This window comes from Pogoniulus pusillus, chromosome 1, assembly GCF_015220805.1.
Source record: "Pogoniulus pusillus isolate bPogPus1 chromosome 1, bPogPus1.pri, whole genome shotgun sequence".
NCBI classification, from domain to species: Eukaryota; Metazoa; Chordata; class Aves; order Piciformes; family Lybiidae; genus Pogoniulus; species Pogoniulus pusillus.
This window is the reverse complement of record NC_087264.1, coordinates 25,100,488-25,126,714: the sequence shown is the minus strand read 5'-3', so window position 1 is coordinate 25,126,714 and position 26,227 is coordinate 25,100,488. Positions and strand designations below refer to the sequence as shown.

General features: G+C 43.0%; 1 long non-coding RNA gene across 1 annotated transcript in view; it reads right to left on the bottom strand.

Moving 5' to 3' along the window:
• Positions 1–18,299: 18,299 nt before the first annotated feature.
• The window catches only part of LOC135175948 (uncharacterized), a 56,414-nt gene continuing 48,486 nt past the window's right edge, over positions 18,300–26,227 (bottom strand). The window contains exon 5 of the long non-coding RNA XR_010302516.1: positions 18,300–18,718. This is a non-coding gene — a long non-coding RNA (uncharacterized LOC135175948). The remainder of the gene's footprint in view (positions 18,719–26,227) is intronic.

Sequence of the window (26,227 nt, the reverse complement as noted above, 5' to 3'; positions counted from 1 at the left end):
CTGGGCTTCTGCAGAGCTAACTTTGTGCTCTTCAGAAACATGCTTGCAGAAATCCCATGGGCTAAGGATCTAGAGGGTAAAGGAACCCAAGAAAGTTGGTTAATTTTTAAAGATGTCCTCCAAGCCCAAGTTAGGTGTGTTCCCCCGAGTAAAAAATTGGGTAGATGTGCTAGGAGACCTGCATGGCTGAACAATAAGCTCCTAAAGGAACTCTCAGGGAAGAAAGAAACTTACAATTCATGGAAGAAGGGATTGGTCACTTGGGAGAACTATAGAGAAGTTGTCAGGGCATGTAGGAAGGCAACAAGGAAGGACAAAGCCCTCTTGGAACTGAAACTGGCAAAGGAAGTAAAAGAGAACAAGACGGGCTTATTCAATTATATCAGTAGGAAAAGGGAGAATAGGGAAGCTGTGGGGCCACAGCTGAATGAGGGGGCAGCCCTGACAACTGAGGATGCAGAGAAGGTAGAGTTGCTGTATACCTTCTTTGCTTCAGTCTTTACACCTAAAGCTGAACTACAGCTTATGTACTCCAGACCCCGGATGAAGGAGAGGAAGCCTGGAATAGGAAATGTTCCCCACAGGTCAGTGCAGACTGGGTTAGGGATCGGTTGCACAAATTGAATATTCACAAGTCCATGGGCCCTGATGATTTAAAAATAACAATATCATCAATTTTACAATATCATCAACCTGACAACATCATCAACTGTATTACATCATCAACTTTATGACATAATTAACCTTACAACATCATCAACCTCACAATATCAACTTTACAACATCATCTACTTTTTATCATCAAATTTATGACAGTATCAAATTTACAACATCATCAATTTTACAACATCATCAACCTAGCAACATTGTCTACTTTTTGGCATCATCAACCTTACGCCATTGTCACCTTTATGACAGTATCACCTCTACAACATTGGCTTTATGACCTTATCTACTTTATGACACCATCAATCCTATGATGTCAACCTTTACAACATCAAATTCATTATATAATCTACATTACAATGTCATTAACCTTGCGATATCAAATTTATGACAATATCGAATTTACATCATCAACCTTATGACATTGCTGACCTAATGACCTTATCTACTTTGTTACATCAATCCTATGATGTCATCAAGCTTTACAACATCATCAACTTTATGATATCATCAATTTTATGACATTGTCAAACTTACGATATAATCTACATTACAAAGTCATCAATCTTATGGCATCATCAAATTTATGACAATATCAAAGTTACAACATCATAAATTTTACAATGTCACCAACCTAAAGACAGCATCATCTTTTTGACATCAACAACATTATTATATAATCAACTGTATGACATCATTAATTTTATGACATCATCAATCACATGATGTCATCAAACTTACAATATCATTAACCTTACCACATTGTCTACATAGAATCATGTAATCATAGAATCACCCAGGTTGGAAGAGACCTCCAAGATCATCCAGTTCAACTTTTCACCCAGTCCTATCTAATCAATTAGACCACGGCACTAAGTGCCTAATCCAGGCTTTTCTTGAACACTTCCAGGAACAGCAACTCCACCACCTCCCTGGGCAGCCCATTCCAATGCCAGTGACTCTCTCTGTGAAGAACTTCCTCCTAACATCCAGCCTATACCTCCCCCAGCACAACTTGAAAGTAGGTCCTCTTGTTCTGTTGTTGGCTGCCTGGGAGAAGACACCAAGCCTACCCAGCTACAGTCTCCCTTCAGGTAGTTGTAGACAGCAATGAGATCACCCCTGAGCCTCCTCTTCTCCAGGCTAAACAACCCCAGCTCCCTCAGCCTCTCCTCATAGGGCTTGTGTTCCTGAAGCCCCCTTTAAGCATTGAAAGGCCACAATAACATCTCCTAGGATCCTTCTTTCCTGAACAAAGACAATTATTTTGCACAATCTAAAAAGACTACTGTAAGCATCATCATGCCAGCAGAATAGGAAATTCAAGCATATAGATATGAGATGAAATCTCTAAAGGGCAAGTTCTTTCAACAGAAACACTTAAAACTGAATGACTTTCTACTTTCTGAAGAGAACAGGGGCCTACAAGAAAGCTGAGAAAGGGCTTGTAGAGATAGGATGACAGAGAATGGATTGAAGCTTGGGGATGGGAAATTATACTGGATATTAGGAAGAAATTCTTTACAGTGAGGGTGGGGAGACACTGAAACAGGTTGTTGAGGGAAGTGGTTAACGCCACCTCACTGGAGGTGCTCAAGGCTTTGAGCTACCTGGTCTGGTGGAAGATGTCTCTGCCCAATACAGGAAGATTGGAACTAGATGACTTTAAAGGTCCCTTCCAACCTAAACCATTCTATGAATCTATGAAACAAAGACTAGCAAGATCACAGAATCAATCAGTTTGGAAAAGACCTTCAAGATCACCAAATTCCAACCCTATAGACTCTGATTTGCTGCTCTGTTCCTCTGTCTTCTCAGTACCATTCAACATGTCCAAATAGTTTACATTAACAAAGAATGCCCTCTTTAAGGAAACTGTTCTAAGAGCTACTCAAGAAGTGGACTAGAACAAAAAGTGTTTGTATATTATAAAAATAAAAGCAATCCTAATGCAAAGTGACAATGCAATGCCCAGGAGTGCACAATGCTACAGAGAAAAAACAGTCTAGACTCTAAAAGACAGGGCTGAATTCAACTGAGAACTGACACGCTTGGCATTGCCACTGCTGCTTTAACTGAACTGGGACAAGTCACAGGCATTCCTTGCCTCAGTTTTCCTCACCTACCACCACTTTTCGTCCAAGCCAGTGACTAAAAGACAGACTGCCAGAGCAGATGGTGCTATACAGCTGATACGGAAGCACTCTCTTTCACTGATCTCAGTTCCAGAAGCTGACAAACAGCTAAGAGACCAGTTTTGCTTCAAAAATGTAAATTCCAGGAATTTGTGGGGAAAAAGGGGGAAGCTCTGAAAGTTTTGGACACGGAATGTTTAGTCTTTGAATTTCAGCCACAAGCCTGCAGAGACAGAGGGACCGTCTGCTGCTTGTTCTCCGTGTTTTCACAGCAGAGAAGAAAATAATCTACAGTGCAATAGCATCTACAGGAACACTCTAGGAGGTGGAGACAAGATGTTCCCAAACTCCCACTGCTTTGGAGAGTTGTCCCTAGGGAAAACCAGCGCTTATACTGGACTGGCCAATAGGGAATTGATACACCATACTGAAAGTCAATGAGAACTCAGATGAATTAATGGGAATCCCTACCTCTTCAACATCATATTTTTAAGCATTAATAAATAAATAACCCCCCAAACAAACAAACAAAACAACCCCCAAAAACCAACAGGTCCCTACTCTTCAAAAACCTCAGTAACTAGAAAGTGAGAAACCAGAGATTTCCCAATGGGGAAAACAGGTTGTTCAGTTTGATGCTGAAATGCAGAGCCCAAGTGTCCCTACTTACTTTTCAGTGACTGAGGAATACAGAAAGTTACTCTGATAACTGAAGAGCAGCCCTGGTATAACTGAAGAGCAGCCCTGGTACCCTTCAGTGTAACTGAAATGCAGCAAGTACCAAGTAAAATGAAGTTAGAACCATTTACTTTGTAATCACGCTGCCTAGTCAAGACATAGAACTACCTGCCACAAGAAATCACTGGTGCCAAAAGCTTAGGATTCTAGGTAGGACTTCACATGAAAAATTGACATATTCAGAGTCTACCAGGTAGGTTTTAAAAAAAAACACAAAAGCAAACCAACGGAATCTGAAAACGTTTGTAAGTCTTCATGTATCAGGACACAAGCAAATCTTGAACTGTTGAGAATTAGGAATAAGCTTCCTCATGGGTAAGTTATTTCATAACTGCCCATCTAAGGGTTTCTTGCCCTACTCTCTGGAGTACCTGGCAGTGGCTGTTAGCCAAGGCAGATGGGTGACAGGCCTGACTCAACATGGTCATTTTTACTCTAAGATGTACTGCAATCCTCTGAACTTTTTTGAGATGATAAATTAAGGATTCAGAAACTTGTGTTACAGACCTGTCAAAGTGAAATCCTACTGCTTCATTTCAGACCTTCATTTCCACTCTTCCTAGTGTTACATAGGAGAGCTAAGATGCATTTATCTGAGGAACAGGAAATGTTAACAGAATTTTTTTCCCTCTTGCCATTCTCTGGAGGCATGAAACTCCCTTATGGCATTTCCCCAGTGCTAATGAGAGCTGAACTGAGGGGCCACTCACAACTCTTACTTTAGGTGTCTCTCTCCCCAGTAGTGTCTCCTTGCAACTCAGAATTCAAAACACAGGATTACCAGCAACACTTTCCGTTCAGTGCAACCACCATTTATGATCTATTGCAGCTTTTTCAAGATGATTAGTAACATAAAAGCATTTCAGTCTTCTACACTACCACTAACAAGGCTTAGTAATAGTTCACTTCATTTACTCAATTTTAAGCACAGTAAATGTGTGAAGGGTTGAAATTACCCCCAAAATGGATGACCAGACTAGCCAGAAGACAAGAATGCTTGACAGAGGAGCATAGGAAGCAAAACTCAGATTAGAAGAAGTTCAATAAAAAGCAGGACTTGTTTGATGGTGTCCAAACACTCTGCATCAGACACAAGTCACTCGAAGTGCACCTTTGGCACCTGAACACTTATTGCATGTTCTTTCCCTCATTTTTTGAAGTGCCTGCCTTGCCATTCCCAGCCTGCTCACTCTAAAAGCTGAGCATTTCCACTTGGAATTGAATTGTGCTTTGAACATGTAATAGGCTACATAATGTAGAGAGCTCTCAAAAACTAGAGCACAGGCACACAGTGGACATCTACGGTTGTGGGGGGCACTCTCAACCTTCACCTCTGTCAGCAGGCTCTCCATCAATCAACTGGAAGAGGGAACCCTTCACACTATGAATTACATAAAGCATTACCTTTCAGGATGCATCTAGATGAATTTGTCATGATTACAAAGGGAGGGAAAACAATTTCTGTCCTCACAGCAAGGGGTTGAACAGCACAGGGTGTATAAGTCAGTGTGTGCTACAAGCATTAAGAGTGAAAGCAAACACTGAGTGTTTGTTCACTTTGTAAGCACAGGTCACAGAGCAGACTAACAGATATGGGTATCATATGGCAAGGCAGTTAGGTGACCAAGCCAAAGCAGTAACACAGCAAGCCTTGCAGAAGGGGAAAATTAATTTTTTATTGTAGACTACAAAAGTCTTTGCTCTAGAGCATCTTTAGTATCTTTAAGTAAGTTAAAAACCAGAAAGTGGTCCCTGTAACATCAGCTGGCATCTCTGGGGTTGGACTTATCAGAGACACCACACAGACCTCAAGTGCTTGGGCTTGTGGAGTAAGTAACAGCAGCAGGAGCTTCACAGATACTTTACAGGATGCTCCCTACTGTCTAATTTAAAAAAAAAAAAAAATTAATTAAAAAAACCCACACACACCAAATGACTGATTATGCTTGTGGTCAATATCCTGCCCCAGTCAGAGCAGGTCATCCTCATAGCTCTGTCTCCTACCAGGCAATTTCTTACCACCCAAAGACTTTGCTATCCTCATCAGATCAGTTTACCCACATTACAGCATTCATGTTCTTCTCCCCACTTTCCTTGCCCAGTCAGTAATGATTAACTGAAGAGACCTCCAAGTCCTTCCCTGTTGTACTGGAGCTGTAAACACCATGTTTGCCCCAACATGTTTCTCTGCAGGATGAGTCTCATAGCCTCTCCTCTCCCACCCAAGCCCAGTCTCCCTCCTGTATACATGTATTTCATCTGCCAACTTCCAATTTCATCACCTTCCTTCCTTTAGTTTCACGGGTTCTTTTCCTCACAAACTCCCCACATGTAGCAGATTTTCTCATTTTCAGTGCCTGACTGCATTTCAAGCTAAGCAGAAGGTGACTGCATGGCTCTGTGTGCACACTCCAGTCCTGTAACATAGTTGTCGGAGAGTGAGTCACACACATTCCTTCTGTTCAGCAACAAACATGTGGTTTGAACACCAGAAGGAGCTATAAAAGGATTAAGCAGGCTGAAGACCATAGCTGTAAAACTCTCAGAAGTCTATAATCTGTAATTTGGCCAAATTTAGGCTCTTTTAAAGATTAATTTCACAGCAGATACACCCTGTTATAAATGCTACTAGCCTCCTGCCAAATCTTACATCTTTATTCAATGTATGGTTACAAGAAAGTCTCTGAAAAGAAGCTGCTTTTGAATTAACACTGCACAATAACCTGCTTTCCCCAAACTCACTTTATCACTTGGCAAAACATTCTAATGATAAATCCCATATTTTTGGATCCCAGAGTTGCCTGATGAGTACTGTACCTTGTCACATTACTTCAAGTGTGGTTATCAGGAAAACATTATAGCTAGTAGAAACTGAATTAATTCTAAGTACTGAGCCTTCCATTCACCCTGTGCAATCACTGGAGTGTCTCTGCACACAAGGAAAGGGATTGCATATGTGTGATATGACCATGGGAATATGACTCTTGGGTGGATGGTGAAAACCCAGGATGCAAACTCTCATCCTTAGTGGTAGGGAAGAGCTTTTCACTTGGCATTTACACAATTTTGTGGTCAAAGTAACCAGGCTGTCTTTTGTTTTCATTTAACACATATAATACACCTATCACACTGCAGAGAGACACAAAAAGCTAGAGATGGTGCAGCTGATGTGAAGCAAAACTGACAGGATGCCAGCCAAATTCTCAGCATGACAATCCAGCTGTCACTGAACTGTCCCCCAGGCAAAGACCTAAGCAAGAGACACGCTGGTGTCCCTTGGAGGTTGGTCACCACAGGCTCAGATAGACTTTGGGAAGAAGAAATAGGTAGTTTCCAGTAGCTGTTGAGCTCTGGGGCTGTGCATGGGAATTTGTAAGTTTAGTCCTTGATCTAATGGGTAGTTGTTCAAATCCTAGGGCTTTGTTTGAAACCACATCTGACAGACTTGCACTTTTTCAGGCATATTAAGGAACACCATGGATAATTATTGAAAGAGCCTTTCATACATTTCCAAGCGCCTTGCCTTAGAGTGGGAACAATGTGTGGAATATACTTCAGTAGTGTGTTAAACCCACTTCTGCCTCATCTGTGTGCTAATAGGTCACCCTGTCTAGCTGAAGAGCCATACTTATGGAGAGCAGTCTTACAGAAGAACCAGTTCTCTAGTGTTTGGGACTAACAGTTCCAGCTACCAAAGGAGTGACACAGAGCCAGGTCAGCAAGTTACAAGGCGAGAGATGAAAATCACAGTGCACCCCAGCAGTGCTCCCCTTTTGGGTCACACCTCAGAGCTCTGTGACAATGGCAGTCACAACGGATGACAATTTCCTCCAAGAGCAAACTGCCTGCTTAATGAGAGAGTAGGCTCATTTAATATAAATACTTCTGAAGCAGATTCACTATGCTGTGCAGAACTGAGAAAGACAAAAGCTTGTTTTTACAAATTGGATGCAGTGTGTTTCCACACGATAATACATTGCCACAGAGCTCTAAAAGGGGACAGTGACTATAAAAGCTTTCAGATAGCTGACAGAAATAAAACATAATTGAATTTAAATTACTGAAATCAGAGATATAAAACCACCAGTACACCACATAAAAATAGCCATTCATCAAGCTCATTAGCATCAAAGAAAAAGAAAACTCTGGTTTGAGATTGAGATTTGAAACAAGAGGAAGAGTGAAAGTGGGGAGCTGTAAATGGTGGAAGACTGGGTGCTGCTCAGTAGAGAAACAGCTGGATTACACAAATATGAGTCAGAGAGAAGGAAGACACCAAATGGGATAAGGTAAGGACAGAGATGTGAAATCATCTACAGCAATTCTACAAAGACCCATCTTGGATTAAATGTTGACATAAGTAATGAGCAAGTCTGAGAGAGCTGGGGTTGTTCAGCCTGGAGAAGAGGAGGCTCAGGGGTGACCTCACTGCTGTCTACAACTACCTGAAGGGAGGTTGTAGGCAGGTAGGGGGTAGGTCTCTTCTCCCAGACAGTCAGCAATAGAACAGGGGACACAGTCTCAAGTTGTGCCGGGAGAAGTATAGGCTAGATGTTAGGAGGAAGTTCTTCACAGAGAGAATGATTTCCCATTGGAATGGGCTGCCCTGGGAGGTGGTGGAGTCACCATCCCTGAAGGTGTTCAAGAAAAGCCTGGATGAGGCACTTAGTGCCATGGTCTAGTTGACTGGATAGGGCTGGGAGATAGATTGGACTGGACGATCTTGGAGGTCTCTTCCAACCTGGTTGATTCTACATTCTACATTCTTCTGGTAACTATAGACTAATTCTGTTGGTCCTGAAATTGAAAGTGCTAGAAACTGACAACATCTGGGAATTCACTGGATGCAATAAGCCACAGAACTGAAGGAAGACTTCTGGGAAAAGGATATAGGTGTGTTTTACCTGCTTGAGGTGGTGTATATGCATGCATTTTGCCTTATACATTTCAGGGTGAGACTTCTAAGTGTCAATAAACTACAGAAAGCTGTACATGGTGGTTTTAAAGCTAACACTCTAACTTAGTTCTTAGTTACAAACAAAAAGTAGGAGCTTTCTGGGCATATTTGAATAAAAGGTAAATAAAAGAAAGGGACAGAAGAACAATAATGGATAAGTCTGTATCATTCCATCTGTTTGCAGACTAGGATGAAGTGTGCTGCACAAACTATTCTTTCTGCCTTTTCTCTTCTTCGCTCTGGCTGGAGCCTATGCATAGCTTTGCTGAGACACTTGTTATGGCTAAGTAGATAGCAACAGTGGGGCTTGATTCCTCTCTAGGGAGGAGAGTTATTCATTTTCCCTTGTTCAGAGGGGCACGGGGACAATTCAAGGGGGCTGGAGTGTGTGTCCTTGTGTTGTTTCTGAATTGTAAATAATTGTGGATATATACAAATATATTTTGTACATATTAGTCGCATTTTACACTTCTAGATTTTAGCATGCTTGTAAATACAGCTTCATTTTGCTCTGAAGCCTTCTGAGATAGTTTGGATTTATTTTTTGGGGGGGTAATTTTGACCCACCACACCGTATGGGGGAGTTGTCAGCTAAGAGACCTGTCAAAATGTACATTCAGCCAGAACTGTGAAAAACCAAGATAAGATTGTGGGTTTCAGCATAGTCAAATGAGAGTTGGACAGCCCATGTAAAGTGCACTGGTTACTTCATTATTTGGTGTAGTTTTTTTCTGAGTATGTTTAGTCCACTCGAGCTTAACGGAATGACACTGTATTGACTGCCTTTGTCACAGTGGGAAAGGAATCAGATTTGCTGTGTATGATGGAAAACACATCAAGTCTCACCAGCAGGTTCCAGGGTTTGCCATTCTACAGGTGCAGTTTCTTCACAGCCATTCATCTTAGTGCCTGACCCTGAGCAATATCGACACAGAGCAGCAGTATGTGAAGCTAAAACTAAATCAGAGGTTTGCTAATTTTGCTAGGAAAAGCAATTGATACTCTAACTGATAATCAAATTGACAAACTATCTTGGCAATGTGTCTCCTGAGTTGTACTCTTCCATTAAAACTTGCTGCTGAATCAATATGCACAGGGTTTAGTTTATTTTTGCTTTAGGTTTTTTGTTTCTTTGTGGTTTTGGGATAGGGGGTGTTAGGGATTTTGTTTGCGTGTGTGTTTGTTATTTTTTCCCTCCTGATATTTCAAAGGCTTGGAACTAGACTTCCAGGTGGTTAAGTAGTTCGATTTCATTTAGCTACAGCCACACTTAGCTTTCCCAGAGCAAGCAGGGTGCTGTGGTCATTGCTCCCAGGCTACATAGTATCAAATCTCTGTGCCTTGTGTGTTTGACAGTGGGAAGGATAAAACACAGCAGAAGAGGCACACATTGCCATATTCCAAACAAATATACTGCTAGGTAATAAAGATGGCAGCAATGAGAAAACTTGGAGTAGCACTGATTGCCTTTTAACTGAATTATAGAATTTCTTGTACCAGTTTGATTCACTTCATAGTCATGCCACAGTCAAATATCAGGACATGAGCCTGCATTGGTGATATATCCTTTCCAGCACAAATACCCCAACACAAATGACCCACACACTCAATAGCAGCACAGAACACTTTGTCTGCTTGATACATCCTAAGACAATTTGGTGCTGTTTTTAAAGAGCCAAGAACTTCTCACTGACCTGATGCTAAGACACTGTGGACCTTATCTCAGCACCATCAGCTGCAGAGAGAAGAGCAGGCTCCTCAAGTGCCCAAATCACACATCTACTGTACTGATACATGGTCTGCTGCCCCAGAACTGCAGATGGAGGACAAACAATACAGCAGATTTTGACAAATCTTGATTTTGATACATGGAAAGCATTTGCTATGTGAAGAACATTTGCCAAGTAATTGTCTTCTGACAGCCCAATCATCAAGGTCTGGACTTACTCCAGGTTTTTCTCTGTAGTGTGCAGCCTAAGAGAGGTCTGTATCTACAAGGAAAGGGCTTTGCTCTTCAATTCTAGCTCCCCAGCAAGAAGTCCTTCAATTTACCCTGAGGAGGTTACTACAATCAAGAAGCCAGGCAGGGAAATTACATCTATACCCCACGCTGGAACAGAAAATTCTCCATTTTTTGGTCTTTTTATTAAGATTGTCCTCCAACTGTTCCATGATTGAGAACACAATAAGAGCAGTGGGGTACTTGGAACAATGGGGGGGAAAAAAAATTTCTTCTTTCCTTGGTACATTGAAAACAGTCCAAATTCCTAATAAAAATGTATCCCCCTTATATTTCAAAGGAGAAAACGTGACTTGACTTACAGCTAATAAAATCATGTACCTGAACTCTTGCAAACTCTAATGCTCCTGGGATGGACTTCAAAATTTGTATTCCCTCTCCTCCTCCTTGCATGAATACATGTATTACCAGGCACAATAATACTACTCTTCCCTTTTCCTACATCCTGAAGATCAACAAAAGTAGTAGATTTGTAGTCCTTCAGAGAGGACACATGAAAGAACTGTGTTTTTCATAGCTGGCAAGGAAATAGAGAGGCATAGACAGCAGTTAAGTAAGTGACAGATTCAGAAAACTACTCAGAAGGGAGAGAAGGACTTAGAAACAAAGTCACATGTGTGTGTGTGTGTGTGTTAGAACTAAAGACAGATAGGGTAATGGCAACAAATGGTTGAGGTTCAGAACTAATGTGATAGTGGGACTAGTGCCAGATTGGAGAAGGGCAGGATGGGGTTGATGCAGAGGATTTCTCTAGGAGATAGAAATACTGCTCTCCTCCATATTGTTTTGTTAGATACCCTGTTTTTTTAAGATTGTTTAAAAGAATATGAGATGTATTTATTCCCTACCAGTCTCCTTCAACACAACACTTCCTTCCAGAAAAAGCTGACCTTCACTTCAAAATGTTTTTGTGGTTTTTTTTTTTCCCCAGACAGAATGGCTGATTATGTTTGTTAGCACTTACTGTGTTAACATTCCTCTCTTCCAAGAAACAAAACTGCTGTTCCCACTCATGTTTCAGAATCATGATATTAAGTGTCATTAAATGTCTAAAGCATAGAGCTAAAGGTAAAAATCACTGGCTGTGGGAAAAAATACTGGATGGTCAATCTAGATCCCAGCAGACAAGACACCTCAAGGACAGTTATTATCTGATGTTTCTGCTAAGAAGGTCCCAGTCCAGCGTAGATTGCCAATGGAGCTGACACTGCACATCAGACTGCTTACTCTGAGTATACCACCTTCTTACCACTGGTGAGCTCTGACCAACCTGTTCTAGAGCTGGCTCTATTTGACCTTTAAAAGAGGATCTGATAGACTTCATTATCACATCCCACTTCCTGAAAAGAAGTCTGTCTGGGCCCATCTGTAATTGAATTACCCAGCAGCCGTGGGATGAAGGTTCCTTAAAACATAACCAATAGAAAACAAAACAGGAGTGACAAAAAGTTACATTAACATGACATGCAGTGCACAGCAACTGTGGAGTGTGCATTACCAGAAACACTAAGCGGAATAACCAGCAGGAAGGAAAAAGGATTCTGTTACCCCACTAATGAAATAACCTTTTTTGTCATTAAAAAGGCTACTGTTGTGGAACGGAGTACAGGGGACATGTTCACGGGTTGTCACAGCAGAATAGCCAAGGTGAGGAGGTTAGATAGGACCTCTCTAAGTGACCTCCAAATGGGGAGGATCACCCCAAAGGAAGCTGTTTCCTGTTGAGGATAGACTTAAATTCAACAGGAAGCCACGATATTTAGCCTCTCTTCAAAAGGCTATGGGAATGGACTATAGTCTTTACTACCACACAGTGACTGCTGATTTGATGAACCAAGCTAAAACCCTCAGGTACAGAGACCTGACAGCTCTGGCACTACTGATCCTCACAATGCCACTTTTGGTAGTAAAGCATACTTCTATGACAGAATCAACCAGGTTGGAAGAGACCTCCAAAATCATCCAGTCCAACCTAGCACCAGCACTGTCCAATCAACTAGACCATGGCACTAAGTGCCCCAGCCAATCTTTGCTTGAACACCTCCAAGGACAGCGACTCCACCACCCCTGGGCAGCTCGTTCCAATGCCAAACACTCTCTTTGTGTGAAGAACTTCCTTCTAACATCTAGCCTATACTTCCCCTGGCACAACTTGAGACTGGGTCCCTCCCCTTCTTCGGTTGCTGGTTGCCTGGGAGAAGAGACCAACCCCACATGGCTACAGCCTCCCTTCAGGTAGTTGTAGACAGCAATGAGCCTCCTCTTCTCCAGGCTAAACAACCCCCATCTCCCTCAGCCTCTCCTCACACAGCTGTGTTCCAGGCCCATCACCAGCTCTGTCACCCTTCTCTGGACATGTTCCAGTATCTCAACATTTCTCTTGAATTGAGGAGCCCAGAACTGGATGCTATTGGCTCTCCTGGCCACCTGGGCACACTGCTGGCTCATGTTCAGCTACTATCTACCAGTACTTCTAGGTCTCTTTCTGCCTGACTGCTCTCCAGCCACTGTCCTCAGCCTGTAGCACTGCTTGGGGTTGTTGTGGCCAAATTGTAGAACCCTGCACTTGGCCTTGTTAAACCTCATCCCATTGGCCTCTGTCTGTTAAGGTTCCTCTGCAGGGCTTTCCTACCCTCCAACAGATCCACACCTGCTCCTAGCTTGGTGCCATTTTGATCCATCGTCTGAATTTCTGATGCCAATTCCATGGTCAGGCAGTCACCACACATGTGAAGAGTGAATCTGTTTTGTACATGAAGCCAAAGCAATACCCTGCCTTGCCCAGGATACACAGTATTGAGCTGCAAGCTCAAGGCACCCAAAATTTGCTGGAGACGTGCAGATCCATTACAGCAAGCCTGATGCAGACTACAGGGCTTTTGGATTTGCCTCTGTTGGCAGATCTAATAATAATTCCTTTGCATCAGAAACCATGTTAAAAAGGAATAGGACACACTTTCAGCACAGGCAAACTCATGGAATTTGAGTAATGTTTATGACAGAAGAACAACATTCAATTAGAATGTTAGTGTGGCTTGGTATCAAGGCTGCAACTGCAGCATTTAAAGCTACAGACCCTCCCAAGAGGAACTCCCACTGCCCTTCAGACAGTGACTGACCATCTAAGTATTATACCCTCACAAGAACTTTACCCAATGGTTTTTTGGTTGCCTTTAGATGAACACAGTACGTGTGCAGCGTGACCAGCTGATTTCTCAATTGGAAAATCCCATTAATCTGCAATACTTCCTTAAATCTAACCAAGAAGGAAAGTACCTGACTAGCCTAATTTTACCATACATTTTGCTTTTTCACTCATCCATTCCAGCAACACAGAGACATGGAACACTGCCAGTAGTGGTTTCAGTTAACAATAGGATGTCAGAGAGGCAAGAGAGGAGGCTGCAACTTTAAAATCCACCTGTGTTTCAGGCTGACCTTAAACAGATGCAGATATGCTCCTCCAGACTAACGTTTTAGAGGGAAGAGGCACCTGATCTCCTCAGCACCCCATAGATGCTGACAGCGCCACTGCATCTCCTAACCCTACTATGGAAGAACAATGAAATGAGGCTGTGAATACAGTGCATACTTTGAAATTAAATATGACCACCCAGTTTAGATCAGAGTAGAAATAAATGTTAAACATAGAGGGCTGTTATCACTTGTTGAAGGGTGTCTGTCAGCTCTGCTGCTCCCTCATCTGACTTTTTGGATAAATACATGATGAACATCTCCTTCCAACGATTGACATTAGGAACAGTAACACTCAGCATGGAAACAGTATCTCGTTCAGTACCAACAATGCTTCTCCCTCCATTCTGTGGAAACAAAGTCACACATCACGAATGTACCATGGCAACTCCACAACTTAAGCTACCTGCTCCAACCTACTATTCAAAGCTGGGTACAGTAGAGTAGGCTGCTCAAGAACCAATTCAGATGTGCTTTCAATTTCTCCAAAGATGAAAATACCACCATTTAAATCAGAAGTATTAATAAATTATTCAAGCTGGTAATTAAAATGAGAAACGAGTAAACTGGTTCAACTAGTTCTCCCTAATATTCACTCAAAGCATAACATAAAACATTGGATTCTCTCCAGATGTTCAGAATGACAGCAAGCTTTGAAAAATGAATTCTCAGTGCTGTGCTCTTTCTAGGCAGCCTCAAAGGTCAAGACTTCCTAAAGAACATAAGAATATCAACCTCTCAGTGTCACTTGCTAAGAGTTCAAACTTGCTCTGTAATTCTCACATTGAATAGTTACACCGTGGCCAGAACCCGTTTGAAAATGAAAAAGGAAATATGGGAAAAATAGCCTTTGACATGAAGTTCCTGCAGAGATTTGTGAGCAGGTTATAAAGTGCTTGTAATGGAGGGGTAATTAATGTGAGGTTATATTTTTCCAAATTTAATATTGTTTATTAAGTTTGGTATTCGAAACTCTCGCCACCCCCGACCACTAATTTTAATAATAATCAGTTTTCTTCTTTTCTAGCAAAAATATATATAAACGTTAATTGAACTGGAAGAGAAGGTTGTGGTCAACACACCACTTGCGGTCAATATACTGCTTGTCCGCTAGATGGCATCAGGGAGCTCTTTGCTGCTTATGGCAGAAAGCAATGGTGAATTACAAGAGGCTCACAAAATGCTATCTCCCGTCTCACGGGGCTAGCTACAGATTCAGGCAGTACCCAAATGCTTTCAGGGAATTCTGTTGGTCTTGTCAGCCTCAGAGGCTTCAGAGAGTGCTGGGGAGAGAAGGAAGACAATTCCTGACCTGGTCCTGGTTTCTCCAGACAATCTGCATACCTCAAGGACTTCTCGTCTTAGCAGGAGACTTTCAGGTGTAGGTAGGATGTCTTGCAATGTGCAGTTTTATCATTATGTCATGTTGGCTATACAGGCCAATCGTGTGGAGGCATTTCGAGCCTGTTCCTGGTAAACTTGAGGCAGTGGAGTTTCCAGGATACAATAAGGCAGTAAGCAATGGCAGCAGGCAAGCAGCAAGCACAAATACAATGGCAGAGCACACTGTGTTTACCTGATAATCTCTTTTTATCAATGTAGCCCAAGACTAAAGGGTCTTTGGACACAGAATAGCTAATCAGAATGGCAGTTAGCCAGGGTTGACCATATTACCTGAAGCCATAGGCTTGTTTTACCCAAATTTGGGAAAAAAACATAGACCTTGCACAAGGCGGGCACAAGCTAAGTGTGTGTACCTTGTTTACCAGAGGATGCAAACAAGTCTGTGTAAGCCAGAGTGCTCAGACTCAGTGGCTTCAGGTTCTTTGTCTTTTCTCCCACAATTGCTTCTCCCCAAAACAGAAGGAGGAAGAGCAGAAAAACATGTCTGGGCAAGCCAGGACATGTATAAGCGTATTTTGGCCTGCTTAGGCCTACCCTGACAGTGCTGAACTCTGAAAAGCATGTCACATGTCAGAGATGTTCCACCCTTGCCCCACATCAGCACATGTATTTGAAACCGAATCTTAGCAGACAAAATGCACACCATCACTGTGCCTTGCATTAGATCTGTTCTGCTTTACTTCTCTGCCTCCAGTTCCACTCACAACCTGAAGGTACAGAAGCAGCTGCAAAACAGTAATGAAAACAGACTTAATTAAAAAAATACTCAAAGAACATTTGGGGCCTCATTTTGCTCTTTGTTAATTTGATTTTAACTTGATTGCCTAGATTAGAGGACACACTGTAGCTCTTGATTCAAATTTATTCCATAGAGTATTTCCTGTTTCAAGGGGTTCTTAGTGGATGCTCTTCAGAGGTGAGAGTAGAGAGTGAGGCTAGGTCTGCTTAAATCCACACTACTTCCCCTCTGTCCCTCTTGGTCCATAACTGGACTACAGGGATGCAATAGTTTTGCTCGTGCACTTTTCAGCTTGTTCTTTGTACAAACATGCAGTTCACACACACAAAGGCTGTTACAAGTAGCCCACAGGACTGTTCCTTAGCCACACTTAGACTAACACAAACTCTGTGCATTACTGCTACAGGATTCCACAGTGACCTTGTAATTGCTCACTTATTAAGGGGAGGATTAAGGCAGTGAGTGAAAGGGGACATAATTATAATTTCCTAGACTCTATTCAGCTTGGATTTATCCAGAAAGCACAAACTTCAGGGGATTTCTCTAGTTCTGCAACCAATTATACAAAGTAATGTTTCTCCATTACACAACACTGGCATGTACAAGCACAATCCCCTACAGACAGAAGCCTGTACACAGTTACCTTAACTTCACCAGCTCAGCGACAGTCTTCTATACATGGACTATTTACGTACAAGACGTGATGGTTCCACCAAGACTCGCAGAGCAAAATTTCAGAGTTCTGTTCCTGGCTGTGCCATTCACTCTCTCTGTTCTTAGGATAGGCATTAAAAAAGCTACCCACAGAGGACTTGTGATCAAATCACTTCAAATCATAGAATCATTCATGTTGGAAAAGACCCTTAGGATCACTAAGTCTAACTATTAACCCTGCTCCACAAAGTTCACCAGTATTCACTGAGAACACTAAGGCCCAAGTGGTAACCATGAGTGGCTCAGTAGGTATGACTGCCTTCTTGAGCAGTATGTCTGTGGCACAGCAGATACTTGTTATCAGCTTCAGGTAAGTATTATGGATGATCAAAACACATCAATCACAAGGCTTCTGAATCCAACTCTGCCTAATGAACAAAGTACAAATTTTCTCTCTGGCTATAGCACGACTATTTTGATCAGCCTAACTTTAAGTGTTTTACATAATAGCATTCCCATTATTTTCCTTAAGGAATTTTTATTATATGATGGGGAAGCCTACAATCTCAGCCCACTTGCCCCAGCTACTGCACGGAGAAAAGATGAATTTTGAGCTGCTTTTCCTGGGAAAAGTCAAGCTCCTGGAGCTGCAGGACTGATAATTATTGAAGCAGAGACATGCATGAATTGAGGATTTTGTCTTGCAACTTCTTTCCTTTTTGAGGAATGGAAGGGTGTGTGAAGGGAGGAAGGAAAGGAGAAGACAGCTGTTTTGATCTACACATTATAAAGTGTGTTCCTATCTGGCTGAGTTTTTCTGGGTCTTTAATGTGTGTTGCTGATGCATCAGAAGGCTCATTTACATTGAAAGTAAGTCTCAAGCAGTTAAAAGTGGATTATGAAAAGCTCTACAATACCAAGTATCACTATCCACTTTAAACAAGAGTGATTTGGGTCTTAGTAGTTAGCTAATGACCTGATGGAAGACATGTGAAGTTTTTACTCTTAGTTATTTGCCCTCTTCTACGCCTCTCCTGCTTCTCTGCTTTTGTCTCTACCTTCTTTGCCCATCTCTATGCCTGGTAGCTTTCTCCTCCAACAGCTGCCCTCGTTTATAAACAAAGACAACCCATGGCTGATCGCTCACCATTATGAACTTTCTTCCTGAGGACACTCAGAAAAACAAAATGGAATGATTGGTTCAGGAAAGCACTAACAGACGCACAGGGAATCTGAAGCAGTACAGGATTTTCAAGCTTTTTCCATCAGAGCTGGAGAGCTGACATCTGCTGCCCATTTGTGGGATTTATTAGAACAGATCTATCCAGGAGAGGCTCCGTGAAGAACCTCAGCTCACGTCTAACAGCCCCACCTTGTGTTCTGTAAAGTACCAGGTAATTAGATTACAATTGCTAGTAAATTTTAATGAAAATGCTGTTGAAATAAAGAACAAGAATAGAAGCTGAGACAGAAAAACTCATCACATGAGTTCCTTTTATTTTAAAGGCTAGGGCAGAAAACTAAAGGCAACCACTTCTCAACGAGCCAAATCACCCTAATGAAACTAAATGGCAAATGTCTTCCAACTGAACTCTGGGCAATTTTTACTTCAGGGCGATGGAGAGAAATACCTCTACCTGACAACAAAACCAGAGATGCTTAAGTTGCAGCACCCTAACATGAAAGTTCCTGAACAGCAACGTTTAAGTGGAGAAATAGACTCAGACAATAAAATATCTTGATTACATACAGATGAAATACATGCAGTAAAAATTCTGCTTTGGAGTACAGTCCTACTGTCAGAGAGTCCTCCAATGTCCACATACTGTAGCACACTCAGCCTGCAAATGCGTTCATCAGTCTGTCTGCTGTTTCCCAGCATTCAGCATTCTAGAAACAGGAGACTAAAGTAGTGTTCCTCTTGTCCCCATCTGCAAGGTACAAATCAACATCTTACCAATAAATATCTGAGGGGTGGGTATCAAGATGAAGGCAATGATTTCTTCTCAGTGGTGCCCAGTGATAGGACAGGGAACAAGAAAAAGTGGACACAATCTGGAGCACAGAAGGTTCACCCCAACATGAGGAGACACCTCTTTGTGATGAGGATGACAGAGTACTGCAGAAGGCTGTCCAGAGAGGCTGTGGAGCCTCCTTCTCTGGACACTTTAAAACCCATCTGGATGTGTTCCTCTGCAGCCTGCCCTAGGCAATCCTGCTCTGGCAGAGTCGGATTCAATGATCTCTGGAAGTCCCTTCTACGCCCTGGCATTCTGTGATTCTGTGAAATGCACTGTCCAGCCATACCTCAGCTCTTGGAACAGGGCAGAGTTATTAACCACACTGTTGCCTAGTTTTTGTTTTTAAAGCTGTAATGTCTGTTTCCACCTGAAGACAAATTTATTTGGTCTGAAGGTACCAGAGCTCTGAAGCAGGCTCCCCAAAGAGGTTGAGTGTCCTCCTATGGAGATATTCCACATACACCTGTACAACATGATCCTGCACAACCTGGCTTTATAAGGGGAGTTGGACTAGATCTTCCATCCAATCTCCACCATGCTGGGTTAACTTACATATTTCTGGTGGTTATGTTCAAAAATACTCTAGTGAAAACTTCCAATCAGCTGTCATGTAATACTAGAAGCACCTAAACTCCCTGGTCACTGTAGCTTCTCAATTGAGTGCAAGTGCTTGCTCCTGAGCCTACTTCTGGCAAAGCAAACAAGGCCATGGGAAACCTTCACTGCTAGAAGTGTATAAATTAATCAAGGCTATCTTCACAAGATTGGGACAGGATGGAGAGCTGGGCGAAGGCAAATCTCATGAAGTTCAATAAGGCCAAGTGCAGGGTCCTGCACCTGGGGAGGAATAACAGCAGACACCAGTACAGGTTAGAGGCTGCCCTCTTGAAGAACAGCTCCATGGAGAAAAACCTTGGAGTGCTGGTGGACAGCAAGTTCTGCATGGGACAGTAACGTGCCCTTGTGGCCAAGAGAGCCAATGGTATCCTGGGCTGCATCAGGAGAAAGTGTGGCCAGAAAGTCTAGGGAGGTTCTTCTCCTCCTTTATTCTGCCCTGGTGAGGCCACACATGGAGTATGTTGTCCAGTTTTGGGCCCCCCAGTTCAAGAGTGACAGGGACCTGTTGGTCCAACAGAGAGCCATGAGGATACCAGGGAGACTTGAACATCTCCCCTGTGAAGAGAGAATGAGAGCCCTGGGGCTATTAGTCTGGAGAAGACTGATAGAGGATTTGATTAATGTGTATAAATATCTGAGGGGTGGGTGTCAAGTGGAGAGTGCAAATCCCTTTTTGGTGATGCATAGTAATAAGACAAGAAACAATGGATACAAACTTGAACATAGAAGGTTTCACCTCAACGTCAAGAGAAACTTTTTTACTGGAAGGGTGACAAAGTACTGAACAGACTGCCCAGAGAGGTTGTGGAGTCTCCTTCTCTAGAGACTTTAAAAACCTGCCCGGCTGCATTCCTGTGCAGACTGCCCTTGGTGCTCCTGCTTTTGACAGGGAAGTTGAACTCAATGTTATCTCCAGAGGTCCCTTCCAATCTCTAACATTCTGTGATTCACAGAATTAGGCTGAGAAGGAAATAGGTCCTCAGCAACTAGGTTGAGTAAATAATTGCAATGAGCAGGAGGAGTGGGTAATGATGAGCACAGAGAATGGCAGTCTCTTTGGCTGGCATTCTGCACAGGGAAGGGGTCTCTTTGCTGCTTAGCACTCAGCTATGGCCAATTAAGGAAAATGGAACTAGATGTTTCTCTGACTAATTGCAGTAAATGCTCCCAGTACAGCTGTTGTACTATAAGATCAGACTCATAGCAACTACATTTTGTAACCATGGCTTGCCATCTTCTAAAACTCCATGAAATGGAGGAGATGGCAGCTACACCTCATGCAATAGCCTGGCACACAGCAGGAGCTGGCAGATGCAAACTTTTGTTTCTGTTGAGGAGGTTAAAATCCCCATGACCTATTTCCTCGTGCAACAGTTAATCAGCAGACTTAGTTCCTCATGGCAGTAGTGTCTGCCACCCTCCTTTGGGAAGCTGTCAGAAAGCCTAGCAAGATTCAGCAATATTAGATCAGTAATTGATAATGCTGAAGTAGCTGGGAGACATTCCAGGGAGGGAAGTGTTTGGGCTCACTGTCTAAGCACTGTTTACAGAGTAATAATAGAACATAGAAACAAGCTTGGCAATAAGAACCCCACACTCCTTCCCACCTAAGTCAGTGAGCATGCTAATGACTAGTCAAGCACACACCTCCTTTTGCTCCCCATAGTCTCACGGGGAAGCTCTGCACCAAGGCATGGCTTTGGGGGAAGCCTGCCTTTAGCCCCATAGTCAGTCACACCGGGTAGAGCACTTTCTAAAGTCATGTGGTTTAGAGATTTAAATTCCCTGAGGCTGAGGGAGTACATCATGCTTGTTGCACTGAGTCATCTGCAGATGCATTCCTTTTCCATTTTGTTCTCCAGATCTCTTAAAGATTGACCAAAACTCAGTGTGAGCTTAGACAGCAGTCCCTAGAGAGGTCTCAATCCCAGTGGGAGGACTTCTAACAGGTCATCTTGAGTGCCATTACAAAGCACCTACAGGATGGCCAAGGGATCAGGCCCAGCCACCATGTGTTTAGGAAGGGCAGATCCTGCCTGACCAACCTAATCACCTTTTATGATCAGGTTACCTGCCTGGTGAATGTGGGGCAGGCTGTAGATGTAGTCTACCTGGATTTCAGCAAAGTCTTTGACACTATCTGCCACAACAAGCTCCTGGCAAAGCTGACAGCTCGTGGCTTGGACAGATTCACTCTGATATGGGTTAGGAACTGGCTGGAGAGCCAGGCCCAGAGAGTGGTGCTGAACGGAGCCACATCCAGTTGGCAGCTGTCACTAGTGGTGTGCCCCAGGGATCAGTGCTGAGCCCAGTCCTATTCAATATCTTCACTGATGATCTGGACGAGGGGATTGAGTCCAGCAACAGCAAGTTTGCAGATAACACCAAGCTAGGAGCAGGTGTGGATCTGTTGGAGGGTAGGAGAGCCCTGCAGGAAAACCTTGATAGGCTGGATGGGTGGGCAGAGGCCAATGGGATGAGGTTTAACAAGGCCAAGTGCAGGGTTCTACAATTTGGCCACAACAACCCCAAGCAGTGCTATAGGCTGGGGACAGAGTGGCTGGAGAACAGCCAGGCAGAGGGGGACCTGGGGGTACTGATAGATAGTAGCTGAACATGAGTCAGCAGTGTGCCCAAGTGGCCAGGAGAGCCAATGGCATCCTGGCCTGCATCAGGAACAGTGTGGCCAGTAGGACAAGGGAGGTTATTCTGCCCCTGTGCTCAGCAATGATCAGTCCACACCTTCGGTACTGTGTCCAGTTCTGGGCCCCTCAATTGAAGAGAAATGTTGAGATACTGGAACATGTCCAGAGAAGGGTGACAAAGCTGGTGAGGGGCCTGGAACACAGCCCTATGAGGAGAGGCTGAGGGATCTGGGGTTGTTCAGCCTGGAGAAGAGGAGGCTCAGGGGTGACCTCATTGCTGTCTACAACTACCTGAAGGGAGGCTGTAGCCAGGTGGGGTTGGGCTCTTCTCCCAGGCAACCAGCAACAGAACAGGGGGACCCAGTCTCAAGTTGTGCCAGGGTAGGTATAGGCTGGATATTAGGAGGAGGTTCTTCACACAGAGAGAGTGACTGGCATTGGAATGGGCTGCCCAGGGAGGTGGTTGAGTCACCGACCCTGGAGGTGTTCAAGCAAAGACTGGATGGGGCACTTAGTGCCATGGTCTAGTTGATTGAACAGGGCTGATTCGTTCTATGATTCTAACAGACAGGGTTTTGCAGGGTTAGGTAACAACAAAAGGTCAACAAGAGCAAGTTCAGGGGCTAGAATAACCCTCACTATTAATAAAGTCCGGGTGATGAGGTGATAGAAAGCAGTCCCATGGAAAAGGACTTGGGAGTGCTGAAGGATGAGAAGCTGGACATGAGTAGGTAGTGTGAGCTTGCAAACCAGAAGGCAAATGGCAGCCTGGGCTGCATCCAAAGCACTGTGGCCAGCAAATTGAGAGAGATGGTTTTGCCACTTTGCTCTGCTCTGGTGAGATCTCACATGGAGGTCTGGAGCCCTCAACACAGAAAGGACATGGACCTGGTGGAGCAGATCCAGAAGAGGCAATGAAACTGATCAGGTGGATGAAGCACCTCTGCTACAAAGAAACTGAGAGAGCCTGAAATAGAGAAGGCTCCAGAGAGACCCAATAGCAGCCTTCCAGTACCTGAAGGGGGCCTGCAAGAGGGCTATAGAGAGACTGTTTGCAAAGGCCTGTGGTGACAAGATTAGGGGCAATAGTTTCAAACTGGAAAAAGGCAGATTTAGATTGGATGTCAGAAACAAGTTATTTACCATGAGAGTAGTAGAATACTGGAACAGGTTGCCCAGGGAGGTGGTTGTGGTCCCATCCCTGGAGACAGTCAAGGTGATGCTCAGTGAGGCTTGGGGCAACGTTATCTAGTTGAGGATATCACTGCTTATTGCAGAAAGGGTTGGACTAGATGACCTTTGGCGGTCCCTTCCAACCCAAACCATTCTATGATTCTACAAAACAACATTTTTTGGACTCAAGAAAAAAAAAATAGCATAGTATCTCAAAACTATTGAAGGGAGCTGCAAGTATGCAAGATTCAATCTTTAACTTTCTATTGATTTATCCATCAAACACACTAAGGCTGATAAATTTGTAGTTTGAACTATAATTAAGGCCTGCCACATGAAGAGGACAGAGAAACACTGGCAAACCCTTCAAAGGTGTTGTTACATCTCCAATTTCCCTACTGTAATAGTAGACAGCCCTATTAAATTATTTTTAATTGACCTTGTCAAATGGAGTAATTACTTTGGTGATGGTAATTAAAGCCAATACTGATCTCTCTCCCAGGGTACATATGAGAGGAAAATGCAGTAAGATCCACTTTAATTTTATGGAATTTTTAAAAATCTATTTATTCTTAGACTAACTTTTCATGTTTTCTTTCTTGGGAAAATCTGAACTAAAACTTCAAAGCTCCCAAACCCTAACAAACTAGCAACACCTCACATTTCTAAAGAAGCTCCTCTTGACTTTGAGCAGTTTGAATACTGCCTTCACACCTTTTCAAATGAACCAGCAACAGAATAGGTTTTCTATGGTTTATAGTTCCACAACAAGCCTATTATTAGCTCAGTTCTGACTGCAGGTAATTCGATTTTGCTGGCTTTACATGGCAGATGTTTTTCCTGTGTAGAAAAACCCACATCCTGCTAAGAAGTAACAGTGATTTTTACTGGAACAGGATGCTTTGCCTCTGGAGACCTGAAGACTCCACTTTCTGGACACTTTCACTGGTATTTGGACAATTCCAGGCTGGTACCTTTACAAACCATGAAAAAAGGCCATCGGAACAAGGCATGGCTAGACAGTCCTGGAGAACTACAGCACTGTAGAACAGAGATGGGAACAAGCCTTTCTGAAAATCACTCGACAGCTGGATCTTCCCAAGTCTTGCAGTTGAATTTTAAAAGCAACATTCCTCATTCAAACTTTCTCTCAGAGCAATGTCTTTTATAGAGACTAAACCTGAAGATTTTGGTCTAAATGTCAGTGATTAATTAAAATCCATGTGGGTTTTAAATGTTTCTAGAGAAGGAGGCTCCACAACCTCTCTGGGCAGTACGTTCCAGTGTTTTGTCACCCTCACATTGAAAAAGTTTCTCCTTATGTTCAGGTGGAATTTTCTTTGTTCTAGCTTTGGCCCTTGTCCTATCATTGGACATCACTGAGCAGAGTCTGCCTCTGTTCTCCTGACACTGCCTTCACATCTTTATCAACATGAATGATGTCACTCTTCAGGCTCAAGAAATTCAGTTCCCTAAGCCTTTCCTCAGCAGGAAGATGTTTCCCTGCGTTGTGCAGCCAAGAAAGTGTTCTTTGGAAACTAAGGACCTGTCCATTGGTCGTGGATTACACAAATCCAAGACTGAGTGAAGGTGTTCTCATAGCAGCAGCAAATCCGAGCTCTTTCTATGTGTTACAACACATTTTGCTTCCTGATTAAATGCTACTCCACTGGCATACAGAAATCTTAACTAGTGGCCTGTGCCATATCCTTCAACAATGAAGGTCTCTCAGAGGAAATAGTGTTTGGACATTATCAGCTTTGGGGAAACTAAGACAAAATGCATGTCAGTGCACTCCAGCTTCAGCATCTGCAAAGCAGAAAATCCACCCTGAACCACAAAGATATTCAAACAGCCTAAAGACTGTCAGAATGGATGCTGGCAATGGATCTGTATGGGACATGGGCCCAGACAGAGCCTGAGGGAGCAGAGCAGAATGCTGTCACTGGTGCAGTCCTCGGCAACAATCTGATCGAGCAGACAGATGCATAATTGAGATAATACAGCTGGTAATGGTCTAAAGCAGCACCTGCTGATTGCTGTGCAAACAGGATCAGTCCTGCAGAAAAAGAAAGCCAGGCAACACATGAGACACGATGTAAGCTGGGGTGAAACCACAGCAAACAACATGGGAAGGCATCACGGGAAAATATGAAACAGGGACTTGAAGAGCTTGTGTCAGCAGAGCTTACATAAAGTTGTTCCCAGTCTGACAGATGGTGTGGAACCCCCCCCAGAGTTAAGAAAGGAGAATAGAGGCTATGCAAGTACAAGAAAAAGACGTATGCTATCAAGTAAGAGAGAACGTGTAGGTGGAAATGTGATCAGTGTTGTACAGGGGGGCAGAGAAGTGTTTAAATAAACCACGTCTGGCTGGTTGATTCTGCTGCTGTCCCTATGAAGCAAAACCACTGAGACAGAAACTCTGTTCCACACATTTCATCATTTCACAGAGTGGGGGATATTTGAAGCTTTGAGAAAATACATCAGAGACAGACACAAAAAAGATTCAAGGAAACAGCATGGGACTGAAAGAGATTTTAAACATTTTTCAGGGCAAGAGGAGGCTGAGCATTTGGAGCATGCAGTTGTCTTTGGAGATGGATGTCTCTTTAGTATGCCGTTACTCAGCTGCATCTTTCAAGCCTGATTACTTCTTAATATGATTGTCTTTAAAATCTGTCAGCATTTGGCATAGATCAGATAAGTGGCTGTGACAGAAGTGCAAATATTTGCACTGGAGTTCTTTACTCTGCTATGGTTATGATTAATAAGTTTTGCTTATGCACCTCCAGAGATTGTTTTGTAAATTATCCTGCTTGGTTTAGATTAAATCAAACTGCTCAGAGATGTTTTCCTGTGGGTTTACTCTTAAATAAATAGGTAGCAACATTGCTCAGAGGATCTAGCTGGCATATTTTAAAAGGTACTTAAAATTCATGCTGAAGGAGTTGAATAGATACTAAATTGATCAGAAAGGGAT